The sequence below is a fragment of the Protopterus annectens genome, chromosome 2.part0 (genome assembly GCF_019279795.1).
Source record: "Protopterus annectens isolate FY-2018-M chromosome 2.part0, PAN1.0, whole genome shotgun sequence".
Classification (NCBI taxonomy): Eukaryota; Metazoa; Chordata; order Ceratodontiformes; family Protopteridae; genus Protopterus; species Protopterus annectens.
In genome coordinates, this window is record NC_056728.1 from 1340672276 (window position 1) to 1340688640 (window position 16365).

General features: G+C 37.1%; 2 protein-coding genes across 2 annotated transcripts in view; one reads left to right on the forward strand and one right to left on the reverse strand.

The window, feature by feature from the left end:
* ACAD11 (acyl-CoA dehydrogenase family member 11) overlaps window positions 1-16365 on the reverse strand; it is a 1831981-nt gene that overhangs the window by 670126 nt on the left and 1145490 nt on the right. The window lies entirely within an intron of this gene.
* The window catches only part of ACKR4 (atypical chemokine receptor 4), a 124313-nt gene continuing 110832 nt past the window's right edge, over window positions 2885-16365 (forward strand). Inside the window, exon 1 of the mRNA XM_044061526.1 lies at window positions 2885-3320. The gene's annotated coding sequence lies outside the window, so the exon portion shown is untranslated. The remainder of the gene's footprint in view (window positions 3321-16365) is intronic.

Consider the following 16365-nt stretch of genomic DNA (forward strand, 5'->3'; position numbering starts at 1 on the left):
AATGACTTCTCTTCTCACAAATCCCAAAACTAGAACCTGAAAAGATAATGGGTGTGGGTGCTAGGACTAAAGAGACTTCAGATGCCGTTGTATCTTTCTCATGTGGAGTTTTGCTAAAGGTATCATGAGAACCATAGATACCATGAAACTCAGAATCCTGAAATATTCCCTCACAGTGACTGAAGTCTGAGTGGAAAACCTCTAGGAAAGATCTTAATATAGATCTATTTTGTTTCCTGTGGAAGAAAAGGTCTTTGTACTGAGGTTTCCAACAGACATCCCAGGAAATTAATCCTATGATGGAGTCAAAAAAGATTTTGAATTTTCTCTGGAATCCCAGCCTGCATAAGAGAGCTCTCATCCAAGTGAGAGAGATCCCTGACGCTTTGAAAACGACTCTGCAAAGGCAGATCATCTAAATATGGAAGAATATGGATACCCTGTATCCTGCAATATGCTATAACTGGAACTAGACACTTAGTGAACACTCTTGGAGCTTTGGATAGCCCAAAGGGTAAGGCAAAGAACTAATAATGTGATCCAGACAGATAAAACCTTAAAAAAATGTCTGAAGTCTGGATGGAAAGGAATGTGATGGTAAGCATCTTTTAAATCTAAGGTTACCAAATCTTGTGCACAAGCAGTGAAAACATTTTGAACCTGGGTACTAACACAAACTGGTTTATGAAAGAAAGGTCCAGAACCGATCTCCAGGCATTTTCTTTCTTTGGTACAAGAAACATTCTTGAATAAAACCCTCTTCCTCACTTGGAAGGAGGAACTATTTCTATTACCGATGAAGCATGTGCTGCAGAACAGGAGGGAACAGAGGGGTTTGGTGTGGTGTGTGTGGAATAATTCATTGGAAAGGAAGTATTTATTTCCACTGCCATCTGTATCCCAGCTATGTCAGACTCAGAACTCATTTGTCTGAAACAATCTATTGCAAAAGACAGAAATGGAGATTCAGTTTTTATGGAAGGGATAAGGGACTGCCAAGTTTGGAGGAGGGCAAAGTCCCTTACCTAGTTATTTTGACTTATTTCACTGTCCTTGTTTTGGGGTTCCTGCTTTCATTTTGAAATATCTCTGTCGTTGTTTAAATGTCTGCTAACCAGCATTTTGCTGAGACTGTTTTGTTTCTTGTCAAAACTGGATAAGGCAGCAGAAATATCCTTGGAAAACTTTCAGCAGGAAGGCTAAAAAATCTGACAGATTCCCTATATCAGCTTACCCTTCTTATCACAACCAGCCTTGAAGGCACAAAGATTACCTCATTTATTAAAACATATTAACTGATTTGCTTTTGAAGTGATGATGCACCCTTTATAAAGACTGTGTTGTTTGTAGACTGTAGATCTGATAAAGCACTTGTGAAAGCGCTTATCTTTTTTATTTTATTAAAATTTTTTTAAGCTTTTAGCTGCGGTTGCCGGACTTGTCTTTAATTAGTCCTCTATTGCAGAAACTGGCTTTTAGCTACATTTACTATTTTTGTTGTATTATATAAATGAAGTAGCCTCATTGGCAGACCTCTCAACCAATTGGGGGCAAATTTCAACAGAATCAGGGACAAGTCAAGAAAAAATCAGGGACAATCAGGGACACTTTTAAAATAGTAGTGCTATTAACTTGAAACATTGACTGAATCAGAGCATATGTATTCACTAACTGTAGTTCACCACCTTTCCTCCAAAAATCTCTAGTTTTAGGAGGGATTAAGAGGGACAGAGTTAAAATCTGAGTCAAAATCAGGGACATCCCTGAAAATCAGGGACAGTTGAGAGGTATACTCATTGGTAACACTATGAATCTAGATAAAGAATTAAGGTGATTAGGGAAAGGCAAATTCCATCACATTGACTGATGGTGTGCAGCTAATACTGCAAGGGTAATACCAGCTGAGCAGTACATTTGATGTTATCTGGATGTTGCTTTAGGCACAAAATATATTTTGTTGGATTATTTCTGTTGTTGTCCATGTTTCACAATTAGAAGTCATTTTCTGTGTCAAAAAGTTTATAAAAATCTCACCAGGTAACAGATCTTATCGGGCTAGCTCCAAGCTTAACAGACTGGAATGACAATAGTGTAAATATAATAGAATAAAGTAAATGAAAGTATAACATCATCCATGTAAGTATAACATCATCCATGTTTGCATCTCTATAAAAGGTGTTTTTTTTTATTAACACCATAAAATTATGTTATTTTGGAGAAAACTGACCAAAGAACAGCAGAAACGTTAACAGAGTAACTAGTTTTAGTTAACTAACAAGTATGATCCCGAGAAAAGGTACTATGGTGAGGCAATATTTGTGAACATTCTTACCCATGACCATCACTGCACAAAACTATATCCAAGATGAAAGAAAGGAAAAGGATGCATCTCTACAATCTTGTATCAGTCTGAGCTGCTGACATGTATGCAGTGTATTATTTCTATCATATTATGCAATTAATGGTTGCTTTTCTAAACAAGAACAGTGTGCTCCATATTAGTTGACACCATACCTCAGTGATAACACAAGATAACATGCAATAACATGTTAAAAGATAATATGTGACAAATCTGCTACATCCTGCCGGGCTGACTGAAGTTCTAACAATTTCCACGTGCATACGGTGCAAATTGGTGCATGTTAATTAACCAGGTAACGACTTCATAGCTACTACTAGAGCATCATCAAGCATAGTTATGTGGTGCACATAACCGAGTTAAAAAGATGGATTAACATAATTAAAACCTCTAGCCTGTCAGCTTCCAATTTAGAACTGCAGGCAGACTGTCCATTTGAAGAGGTAACAGGAAATACTGAAACTAGTACTTAATTCTCTACAGCAGGCATGGCCTGCGTCATTACTTTAGTCTGCTGAGGAGATTGTTTCCATCTAAAGCTGATTACTTCAACCTGCAGCTTAAGAGGAAAAATAGTTTACTTCCACCCATGCTAGAGTTCAGAAAAGACAACTCAGAGGGTCATGGACTATTTTCCTGTATGATTTCAGTGCTGAGGAACTGTCAGAGGAAGAATCCCCCAACCACCCACCCCCAACACACAAACAGAAAGTATAGCAACATGACGACAGGCACGCGAGCAACTAAGGGTAATTCTCATTTTATAAGAGACAACTCCTTCCTCGCAGCAAGTAATCACTCCTGGCATTCCATATGAAGCTTAATCATTTGTTTATAATCAGAGGGCTGGAAGTCAATAGCAGAGCAGAAACTTCACTCGGGATATTCCAGTTACACTGCTAGCTCTGATTTGCTGCATTTAGAGAAAGATCTTTGTTCAGAAGCACAGCTTTACTAAGAGGTACAGTACAGCAGACTTTCAGATTTTTTTAAATTATGTTACTGATATACAATGCCCCATGCTTAGCTTAGACATAAATAAGATGTTGCTTAACTTTTCTTTGCCTGTTGCTACAAAGAACTTAAGAAGCTTAGTCCAGGAAAGCATTGTACTACAGAAAAACGTAAGTACAGCAGAATATGATAAATCTGATTCTTAACTTTTATAATTTCATCTAGAAGGACTGTTTTTTTCCTTATTGAAAATGCACATCAATTGCTGTCCATTCTTTAATGACAATGTTAGAAAACAGGCAATGCTTGTATTGTTCACTGACAATAAGCAAACAACTGATTGAACTTCTGTCAGAGTTTTTCATTAATCTGCAATTTATATAACTTTGTAAACAAACTACCTGCTTTAACAAAAGAAAACAAATGGTTATGAGACATATACATTTTACATGAAGAAGCAAAACACCCTAAGCACTGTGAAATAAAAATAGCTCTATTTCTGAATTATTTTAATACAATACTAAATATAGGTATAAATGTTGTATGGCACAACAATAAATACAATTTAATGTTAATATTGTTCTATGTTTGTTTTGAGAGAAAGAAATAATTATAGACTTTTTATCAAAATGTTTCAGGCTTGATTTCTTCAACAGGCATACCAAACAGTATTTTCAGCTAAACTGGCTCACTGCATAAGTATTTCATTCGTGACATCTGCAGATGTATTCTGAACTACAAGGCCATGACTATATTAATAATAACTAGCCCTTACATTTAGCAAAAAAAAAAAAACTTGGTAACTCTTCATGATGTATACACAATACTACCGTTATAAAGTAAGGGAATCCTAAAGAAAGTCTACCTTGTAGTAATTACACCACTGACAGGAAACAACCTTGAGTGACATGTACCATGTATTTGTACCCTAGGGAGTGATTAACAAAGACAGTACAGATACACTGCAATGTTTTGAAAGTAAAGAAGCTGTTCTTATCATTTACTGCCTGGTATGTACTTTGACTATAGCCCAAGTATTGCTATGGTTAGGCTGCGTGAAGAGAATTATTAGTAATCATTAAGGGGAAATAAACTAAATTAGCCCAGTTGTCATTTAGATGAGAATAGAAAATAATTCTTTATTGTGTTCTATGCAAGGTATGCAGTAGAAATAATGCAACATACTTACATCCGACAATATGCAAATACATATAGCTACATAAAACTTGTGGCATTTGGCATATTTATAGACAATGTCAGCAAATAGGCTTGCATGCCATTCCCACATCTGAGAAGTCTGAGGGCAAGATCCTGAGAACTTCTAGGTACATAAGCTTTTAGCCTATGGTCAAAAACCCAGGATTCCTCGGTCCACAGGGCTTATCTGTAAAGGCTCTATTAACATTGCTTACCTTTCATTTTACAACTAGTAGCAGCGGATAAAAATATGAAAAACACTAGCATGGACATTCTAAGCAAAAAGAGGAATTACCTGTACAATATATCCATGTGATGTTTATATGTTTAAGTGTTCTACAAATTCTGAATTCAGGACCACGTGTGCAACAAAATTTAGATTTTTTTTCTCTTGAGTGATACAATATTTTTATTGAAAAGAATAATATTGCTACTGCGTCATTGGACTAGATTATTTTGAAAATTCCCTCCTACAGCTATTCATACATTCATGCTCAAATTCAGTATAGAATATGTAAATCTCCAACCCAACCTCAAGAGGGCAAATGAAAGCTATGCAGTAACATAACCACTATCTTCATAAAAATAAGACACCCTACATAATACATTCTGTAGTCTGAATCCTTAATTAAGACCCCCCTTACACACACACACACACACACACACACACACACACACACACACACACACACACACACATACACACACAAGAAAAAAAAAAGGATGTTAATTAATATGCTAACCCCACCAAAACTGGGAACATAACCACAACAGCAGAACAAAGCTATCAACTTTTTTTTCAAAAATCAGGGACTAAGCCAAAAATAATGTGGGGAAGGCCCAAAGTCGGGAATAATTTTTAAATATTACTTTAATTCACTTAAAAAAGTTAAATTCTGCACCAACATGCATTTTGATCAATAAAAATTAAACTGTAATGCCCAGCATTACTTACTGACTATAATTCCCAGCAATTTACCAAAATGTCAAACATTTTATGAGGGACAGGAAAAGAAATATGAGATAAAATGAAGGATGTTATGAAAATTAGAGACAGTTGAGCAGTATAGAGCAGAACACACAATTTAACACCTAGACTATTAAGTGCATGTGCCACACCCAGCTGAACCAATACATTTATGGAGCCCACTTGTACCACAGTGACCCAAGACCACCACTGCTGTATCATGACAGTAAACTCTTTTCTTTTTGGCAAACTGCCACTGAATTAATGCACATTTGAGTAAAGATAATGTATTCCTTGTGTCTGAAACTGACTCTAGTTACCAAACCCCTATGTATATGTCTGTGTGTGTGTGTGTGTGTGTGTGTGTGTGTGTGTGTGTGTGTGTGTGTGTTACTTTGATTAACTGAAAACTTGTTTCACTGAATTTCAAAACACTCACACCAGATCACTGAAAACTCATTTCACTGAATCACATTTCACTGAATGTAAGTACTGTTGGTCAAATAAAACATATATGTCCTTTTCCCCACTCTAGTGCAATCTTGGAGTTAGTATATATAGTTAGGGGGGCACAGCCCTCACATCAGGGGGGTGTGGGAGGTGTAGCCCCCCACCTACTTTTGGTTTCATATTGTTTTATATCGTTAGCTTTCAGTGAAATGAGATTCATTAATATAAAAGCTGTGCCGCACAACTATACATACTAACTCCAGGATCGCACTACAGTTGGGGAAAGGGCATATATGTTTTATTTGCCCAACAGTACTTGCATTCAGTGAAATGTGATTCAGAGATTTGAGTTTCAGCGATTTTTTGAGGGTGAAATGAAATTCAGTGAAATGAGTTTTCAATGAACCAAAGTAGACCCATATATAGGGTTATCCTATTACTACTGCTATGCTCACTGTTACTTCACTTGCCCATCCTCCATCCATATCACCATGGAAACCTGGAGCATACCATTCCCCATGGCTATGTGAGGTTGATAAGCAGTGTCTGGTAAATTCTGACCCCCTCCTTCCCCTACTGCTGGTGGCCATTTACATCTTGGGCAGCAGCACTGTGAATCAGAAACAGACATCTGATGTTTTCAGTAGTGCTATTGTGATTTTATTTATATATTTATTTACTTACTTACTCGATAACTGGGTAGTGGGCTGGTCCTAAACACCCTTTTCAGCTATGACCCTGGCATCTGGCTAACAAGTTCAATTAACACATCCAGCAAAAATACGCAATAGTAAATCTAGAAATTATATTTACTGGAAAAGTACAACTGAAAGGATATTACAGGTGTAGGTGGCTACATAGCACAGAGAACAGTTTTATCAGTGTTTAAGTATGAATATAAAGGCAAGACAAGTAATGTCAAATTTTCATAAAGAAATAAACATCAGTGAGTGCTTGTGTACATTTACAAAGGACATTATGTAGGCTCCATTTTCACAACAAGACAGTTAACCATAATCAAGGACACATCTGCCTGAGAAACCTTGGGCAAGGTGAGAACATAAAGCACACTTAAAAGACAGATTAGAAGGTTGTTTTTTGTTTTAGGGGATAGGAAATTACCTATAGTTGGAGCCATTTTTTAGAATGACCTTTCTGTGGTTGACAGCATGAACGGCAGCCTGATAGGAGATGATGCTTCCTGCAGCTGAACCTTTAGAGGTACTGCTGGGAAGCATCCGCATTTATGTTGGCAAGTGGAGGCAATAAGGAATAAAGAAGAGTAGCATGTAATGGGAACAAAGAATAGCACAGCCTTGAAGTCTTGAATCAGTCCAAACCATGGATCTGCAGACCTTTGTTAACATTGCCTGCAGAGTTCTGATGTTCTGTCACTTCCAAATGCAAACGGTAGGAGGAAGGTATATTCAAAGGTGGGAATAAGAGTATTCTTAGTTGTGGTCAAACAGCAGTCTGCAGATAGTAAGACAAAAACTATGCAGGAGGGTTTTAGATGCAGCTCTACTGTTAGATAACACATTATCCCACTAACTGTACTAAGATGAAATACTGCAAATAATAAGTGCATTCATTCAAACCTTCCAGTGACTACAACTTCACTAGTGCACAGGAAGGTACATAAAAGGCAGACCTACAACTGGTGTAGGGAAAAGTTCCCATATGATATATGCTTAAAGCTGCCTTGTGTTTGTGGAAGCAGTAGGGATGGATTCAGTATCCTTTCCTTCAGTGTGTTTTTTTTATGAGACCCCAGGGATGCAGAAATATAACTAGGGAAGGAGTTCTACAGACACTGAGGGTATACAACTAGTTAACTAAATGTGTAAGAGGAGGTGCCAGTAACATACTTTGGGGATAAAGCAATTATTATTCAAACTGAAATGAAGTTTGTACTAGTCAGTTAAGTTATACTGCTTGATACCTGGACTATTATGTGTCCATCTGGTCAGTGAACACTAGAGTTGTAGTAGCAGTCACCCAGACCAGAAAGTGTGTGAGGGGATACCAATACACACACACACACACACACACACACACACACACACACACACACACACACACACACACACACATCACTAAGTAATCAGTATCAAAAGATACATCCTGGGTATATGTATTTATATCATTCTCCTGAAGAAACAAATCACAATGAACCTATATCCCCTTTTCAAGGCAGCCATAAGAGACATGCATAATGATGGGAGGATATTTGGCCATGACACTAGGAAACTCTGAGAGGTGTCATGGAAGCTTATAAAACCTGCTTTAGCTGCCACCAGGAGGATGGCAAACACATGTCACAGTTCATCTGAAGAAACATCCTAGAAATACAGCCTCATGTTACACAAAAATTTCCAGACTATGTTAAATATCTTATATTGCAGTATACTGTCTAGGTGTGGGAGGGCAACCAACAACTGATTTTATTTAGCATTAAAGAGATGAGTGAACAACCTGCAGATAAACAGAATGCTACATTATTAATCGCATTAATCTGACACGAACCACACTTTGAAGAAAAACTAAGCCAATGAAGTATATTAAAAAAAGAAGAAACTACATAAAGGGTGCTTTTCAAGCCACTAAATCCCATCATACTAAGCCAGTCTGTCACTTTGGCTTTAACACTACCTCCACAAAGGAGCATGTGTGAAAATCATGGTTCACAAGCTGAACTTAATTACATAATCACACATTCAAACACTGCATTTATGAATCTTAACAAGTGCCCTCATACAGACGTCTCCCACACTAAACTATAACATACAAAATCAAGCATTTTGAAAAAGTATTCCTCATTCGAACAGATGCATAACAAATTTCAAACTCCTCATTTAAGCTCTCTGGTTCTGCTGAAGTTGTTGTAAAAATGCATCCATTTTCTTTTCTACTAATGCTTTTTATCTCTTGACAATCCAGTTCCACTTTGTATTATCAGCATCAAGAAATTTTACAGCCATTTCAATGAGTACTGCCTTTCCCTAAAAATTAATAAATAAACAAACAAAATTCTTGGTACATTGCAAACATTCATGGGTTTGTATGTTCTTACTACGTTTACAGCCAAAAGAGACCATCAAGAACCTCAGCTGCATCACCCAGTAGTGGGGAGAAACTAGTAGTGCCCCCATTAAGTAGGCTTTCTCCACATATTCCTGGTGAGGATTTCTGTCAATGATAAAACCAAAACCACACAAGTAAGGAACAGGTACACGGCCAACATAAAGGAACTTCAGAACTGCAAAACACCAACTGCCAGCACACAAGTGTCAGCATAAAAGTCTTGATTTCATTTCAACCCACAGAAAATGAGAGCAATTACATCATACCAGTTTCGGCAACAAAGCCTTCAGTAGTTTAAATCTAAAGTTGTACAATACAGTCTACCATATTGATTATTGCTGCTGTAATGTTTGTTTGTATATCATTAATTCCAGTTAAAAGTTCAACATCCCAAGATGATTCATTTGTCAGTGTTCAAACCCAAGACAAACATGAGTGCCTACCATTCCTTTAACTGACTGAGTCTGGGACGCCACTTACCATAACTAGGCATCTTTAAAATTCAAACATCCTTTGGAATAATTTTACCAGTATTAAGGAATCATGAGATTAACTTATTATTTAAGCTGCACTGCTGTTGGCACTGATTGGAAATACTTATAGAAGCATGATTTACACATAAAAGATTTTGTCTAATTAAAGCTCCCCGATTCTGATTTCGAACTACCTTTTTGCTTTTTATGGACTACTTGTAGAATTATCATTCAGATTCATCTGCATGCTCCAATGTGCTTGTTTAGAGAAATGGAACATAACTAGAAACTACACTGATACTTTATAATAAATAGATAATTAGAGTTTTTACCCAAAGAGAAGTTAGTAAAGGATAACTATCAAAAAAATAAAATTGTGATTGAAAAAAAGCAGATTTTATACAAGTAAACAAATCCACAGACAATAAGAAGACATTACTAAGAAGCATAAAAAGTGTACAGAAGGGAAACTATAAGGAAAAAACACACCTAGCCACAAAACCTGCTCACGACAGAAGAGCCTCTTATAAATACATTAGCAAATTCCAATGTTGCTGGTTGAAGAGAAACTCTAACAATCATGGCACAGGCACATAACAACACTTCCCTGATAACTTGTCAAATCTTTGCAGGAAGTGCTTAACATTGTCTCTTATTTCTTGTATAACAAAGACAACGTACTGCAATATAAGATATTTAACATAGTCTGGAAATTTTTAGCAGCCCTGAAGGTCCACTACTGAACCTTTACACAGGATGTTTAGACAGCTGGGTAGTGTCCTTATCTAACATATCAACATAACATGGTTAACCACCACCCCCATCCTTCAAGCTCACATGTAGCGCTATTGCTCTCCTGTTCCTTCTAAATCTTTCTAGCTCAGTCTGCAATGCCAGCAATATCCCTATGATGTCTGTCCCTTAAAACTATACTGGGTAAGGACACATCTAGCTTCTTAGATGCAGTATTACAATGGATTAGCTGTAATGTCTACAAATTATATGCTCTTTCATTTGCATAAAACAGAGGCAAAGCAGCATACATAATTCTCCCTATGTAACTAAACTGAAAATATACCACTATATCCCTGTCCATCCTTCTGCTGTGTGGTAACATATGCCCTAAGACTTTCTCTCTCACCACTTTGTCCCTGTAACTTCATTCACAAAACAAAGGTACACCACTTATACCTCCAAATGCATCAAACAAGCCTAACTAAATGCTGGAAGTGTTAGAAACAATCAGATTCGTCTGGAAGTTGGACTTTTGACTGTAAGTCTGATGCCACTGGCATCTCAAGAGTTGGGTTAAATAAGTGTTGGCAAACTATCTCCACCCTTTTTGGTAGCTTCCAGGAATTCAGGACATCCAGGTCTTGCAATCATATGGGTGATGGTGCTCTAACTCGTGACCAAAACATGAGTAGCAGCCTCCTTGTATTCAGCCAGTCCTGTAAGTGGCACATACTCCAACTGCACAACTCAATGTGTACTGAGAGGTAACAGGTGTTCAACATCTGCTTAGCACATGCTTTATTCTCAGCTTTAGTACACTTTAGAAACTATATTCATTACGAAAGGGATCCTGGCTAAGTCATCTTTGGTGACTTCACTTTGTGCTGGTGCACCAGTCTGTACTTTCTTTTAAACCCCGTAATAATTCAAGAGTGATAAGGCTGAAGTCTTCAACACCACCATACAACTCAGTATCCCGGCTGACAATGTTATTAGTCCTTCATGGGTCCTTATCAACATTGCACAGACTACTGTTACCAATACCCTTTTCTGCCCTCAGCAGCTATTATGCATTTGTCACATTGAATATTAACAAAGTAATCCAACCAGCTAACATAATAATCTCCGTTTTTAGACCCTTACCAGAAATATGAATAACCTTGCTAACGGAAGTTTCACACTCAAGCCACTTAACCTAATAATCTATTTTTACCCTTTACAAGGAATCCATCCATCTCCTTCTGCTGGGGGTCAACTATCTAATTGATCCAAATCACATTTAAAGAAATATCAGCCGCACTCTGGAGCACCTTGAAAATACCCTTTCACAGCCTAAAGTCCTTTTTAGGGTACACGGGTAAAATATAGTGTAGAATTAAATAAACTATCGTCAGACACAAATTCTTAAGACTAGGTTCAGTCTAGAAGGGTCTGTAATCAAAGGTTAAAGCTTGCTGGGTCTCATTCTTTCATTACAGGTAAAATGCATCTTCCCCAAAAACTTGAGGTTTTTGGAAGCAGGTTAACCACCACATTATGTGGGCCCTGAGTCCTCCTAGAATTTGACAACTGTATCTTTTTACATTCTTACAAATTAAAGTTTCTCTCTTTTTTTTTTTTATTTAAAAAGCAAAAAAGTACATTTTAAAATGAAAAAGAACAATACTTCCACACCCTTGAACTACTTTATGGTAAAATATTTTATTATAAAACTGACCATAAATGAATAAAAAATTACTATGACCAGAAACTGAAAGTGAGATACCTAGATAGCAGTTAGTATTAATTTTATCTTGTCATCCTGCCATTAAGTAACATTATGCAGATAGACAGATGTATCTGCTTGGATACAACTGACGTCAGTGTTTACCATACATCTTCCTTGTTTCTGACTGGATTGCAGGAGGTAAAGAACAAGTTCTTTGCTGCTTGAATGCCTTTCTTTTGTAGGTATTGTAAGGGGAAAAGTATTTGCAGAAGAACAGATTAAGTCTATAAATGATGTTCACAACACACAAGCCCACTGGGTAGGTTTAGGAGAGATCACAAGTGTCTGCAATCTCCCCACAATCTATACCCACACACATTATAATTATGAAATCACAGTCCATGTGCTGCTAAGAATACTGCCTGATTATTCTGAGGAACATGCTATCTTGGGTGCTAAAGCCATATTGTTTACCTCTCTGGCAGCCAGTATCAATTTTTCTTCCACATCCTGACCAATTACGTTTGCTAACTCACTGCCCATCAGTTAAATATGGACAGCAATGAGGTCAGCCAGGTGGGGAAGGTGTACTGAAGCCTATAAAAAGTAAATGGAAGAAGAACAGAAAACTTAGGTTGAGAGGCAAGTGCAATTGAGAAAAGATTGATACAGTTTGCTCATCGTGTCTGTCTGAGCTTGAGTGATATGTGAGTGTCAGTAAGCAAGTGATCCTTTTCTTTGTTTATTAATTATAGAAGTTGTCGAGTATGTAGTAGGCCTGTATTCATAAAAATAGTGAAAAGCTGGTTTCATTTGTTGGGTGGGCCTGCAGAGTCTGGTATGCAAGTTAAACAATGATAAGATCTTGGTTGCTTTCATTATGGGAGATACAAAAACAATTTGTATAACAGTTTAGAACTGCCAAATTCAGTTTTCATTAAATACATTTGTTGCCAGGATAACAGGACAGAAAAGAAAACTGCCTTCTTAGCAATGCTCTAGAATATGGACTGTACATCTTTAAATACTACTGTGTTATACATAGGAAGTTGCAGGTCGTGCGGTATACATAGAGTGTTCACTGTAATATAGATGTGTGGACAGAAATAAAAAATATATGTGAAGAAATGAAAAAATATACTTGTTTTCAGATGATTATGTTCAGGGTAGTCTGGAAGTATACTCTGCAGCTGAAAATTGTCTGAAAGCAGCTAACAAGAATTATTTTGCTGGAGAGAAAACTTAACAGGAAATTTGATGTTCCAGATGCAGAAATTTGTTTTATTCTTCACGGTGAGTGGATTTGCTGACAATCCTGAAAAAATGCGGTGTGACATATGTCTTCCTGCATATCACTGGGGAAAATACTTAATTGCATTACTCCTTTTTATCATTTTAAGAGAAGAAAAACAAAATAACAGCATTCAGAGGAAAAAATCAGGAATAACTGTGATCTGAAAAAGAGCTTTCCATTTATTTGCCATTTATTCTTCGCAAGGGTAAATGGACATGTGGAGACTACAGATTCATATGCTACTGAGATGAAGAAAAACAAAGACAAAAAGTATGACTTTGGTGAGTTATATGATTAATTAATAAGACACACAGTAATTCATAGTCCAAGAAATGAAACAAGAGACAGGCTATTAACAGAAACATACCTGACCTTGACAAAACTCTGAGGATATGTGCAAAGCAAGTAAAAATACTAGTACAGAGTTAAAATAATTTTCAGAGAAAGTCAATATGTATGAAACAAAATATGAATCAAATAAAAATAAATGAAAACAAAATCAAGAATATGTTACAACTTAAATTATATGGAAAACACAGTTAAGTAGCACTGTACTGTAGAAAAATGAAAACCCGAGAAAGGAATGTACAGTTAAAATTGTAGCTTTACGTAGTGTGTGTGGATAAAGAGTGTGACAATGTGAGGTATTGCCAGCTATGCCAGGAGAAGTAGGGCAGTGGATGTGTAACATATGACAGCACAGCTAGCTGGAATTTTGTAAATAATTATATGTCATTCATATATCAAACTGATTTGCACAGATGCTTGTGTTGAAAAATGTATTTGTAAAGCTGCTTGTATTAAAAATGCAGCAATAGTGTGCCCTGCTGGACAGAAAAGGAAATATACATGCATTACTGTAACCGTTTAAATGTATATATTTTAACAGAGGATACTGGAAGAGAAGCAGTTAATCTGAAACTTTGAAAATAGTTTGAAATTAAATTACATGGCTTAGGCCATAACCTTGCATGTATCTTACAGTTCTCAATATAGCCAGAGACAAAATGCCTGTACTAGGAAGATTCCTATATTGTCATTGGGTGAACTAATTGCTACTCTGGAAGGGTGAAGTTTGAAATTGTTTTATGACTTGCAGCAGATCTTTGCAAAGCTCTGTGTGGGTGTATTATTGGCACATATATGCTAAATCCTCACAGCTTCTAGCCAAGGGAGGGAAGTATGGGAACTGGAAGTCAGATGACCAGATGTATTGGATGTCATTCTGTAATCTAGGACAAGAAAGATGTTTTAATACCAGATGAGAGAAGTCTCACAGCACTCTGTTTTTGTAACCTGAAAGGGAATGACCCCTCACCTACTTCATCTTGCCCTGCTCTAGTAAGTAACCAGGGAATAATAATTCTTTAGATCAGTCAAGAAAATGTAGTGAGATTAGTTAAGTACTGCTTTTCTAAAACGTGTAAACCTGTCCTCCTGTGCTATTTCTAATATTTCCTATAACTGAAACTCTGGTTGTTTATTGTAAATAGATATTTACTATTTTCATGCGCTTTTATTATTTATTATTTTTATTATTTATTATTAAATGTATTTATGCTTTACATTGTATCTGGTCCTTTGGAGAATATTTTAACTGTTGAGAGTATTTATATCTAATGGTGACACTGTAGCCACTCCTGAAAGCCTGGCTGTTTGGTCAATATTACCATTTGTTGTTGTTGTTGTGTGTCTTTCAGCTTTTCCCGGTTAGGGGTCGCCACAGCGGAACTCTGGTCCGCTAATGATTGGCAGTTGATTTTTACATGCTGAGTTGCCAGAAATGCACAACCTTCAACAAAGGTATGCCCATTCATGCATGTCTCCATGCAGAAAACGCTCTAGCTGAGAGTCAAACCGGTCAGCGTCTTACCATTTGTATTAATATTAATTTCCTCAGTATGATTAGGTACCCTTGTAAGAGCCTTGGATTAGTTGGCTTTGGAGTGTCTGGTAGCAGTGTAACTACCTTATAGTCTGGGCAGAAGGTGGCATAGCTAGTAAATCTGTGCCAGCCTTTCACAGGTGTGTGTGCGTCAGACGCTCTGAACAGGGATATGAAGCACTAGTTTCACAGAAGGGGTGCTGGGGGACTTGGCTTGGACACTTGGCTGAGAACTCAAGCCTACATCTGTGCCACTGGGGATCTGAAGAGAGAGAGAGAAACTAGCCTTTGATGCAGAGAGCTGCATCTGGAAGTTCTGGGTGTATCCATTTTTAGTGAGCGTTCCTCTCCAGTCTCAGAGGTGAGGATTCAGACTCCTTGATTACTGACCCAGACAGACTCCTTGATTACTGGCCCAGAGTGGTGATGTCACAAAGGGTATGTGCTTTTAAAAGATCTTTTAAAAGCTCATTTAGAAAGGAGCATTTTCTTAAGATGTGTAAATGCACAAAACAACTGTGTTCACAAGAATCTAGCTGATAATGTGAAATCTAAACGTGCCACAAAATCACTGAGACAAAAATGTAGGCCAATCTTGTAAAGAAATGCTAAGAAGTAACAAGTAGATTGCTGAATTTTACACTAGACATAGTTAAAGAGTGTAGTGTTTTGTCTGATGTACTTTTAAACCACTACAGTGCAGAAATAATATACAGAAAGCTATGTAGGCACTGTTAACAAATTTGGCCCATCAGGTAAAGCCATTGAAAGGCTGCAGATATGTGGCTAAATGTATTTATTTATATTTGTTTACCAGAGATCAGTACTGACCAATTGCAGGTTCAGCACAGGTCACCTAAAATATGCAAAATCTCTCTTCAGATTTTAACAGTTAAAGCAGTTGAAGAAATGAATTGTCCTAATACATTTGTTGAATCACTTGGTTTCTGATAAACTAAGAATCACCTCATGTCATTCTCACGTCTTCATGAATTTACTAATCTTACCTGAAGCCTCAAATTCCTCAGTAAAGCTGTGCCATGCTTTCATCTTTCTCATTGTGAAAAAAAACACTTCCTCATATTTTCCAAAGAGCCAGAGACCCTATGTATTTGGTCTGTACCTTCATCTTTACATGTTCCCCAAAAGTTCACATCTTCTGGGGTTTTTTTGATTGCCATCATCCCCCCCCCATGACTATACATATATACACTTCTCTTACCTTCTCACGGTGCTATTTTGCTGCAGAGCCAGCCCCA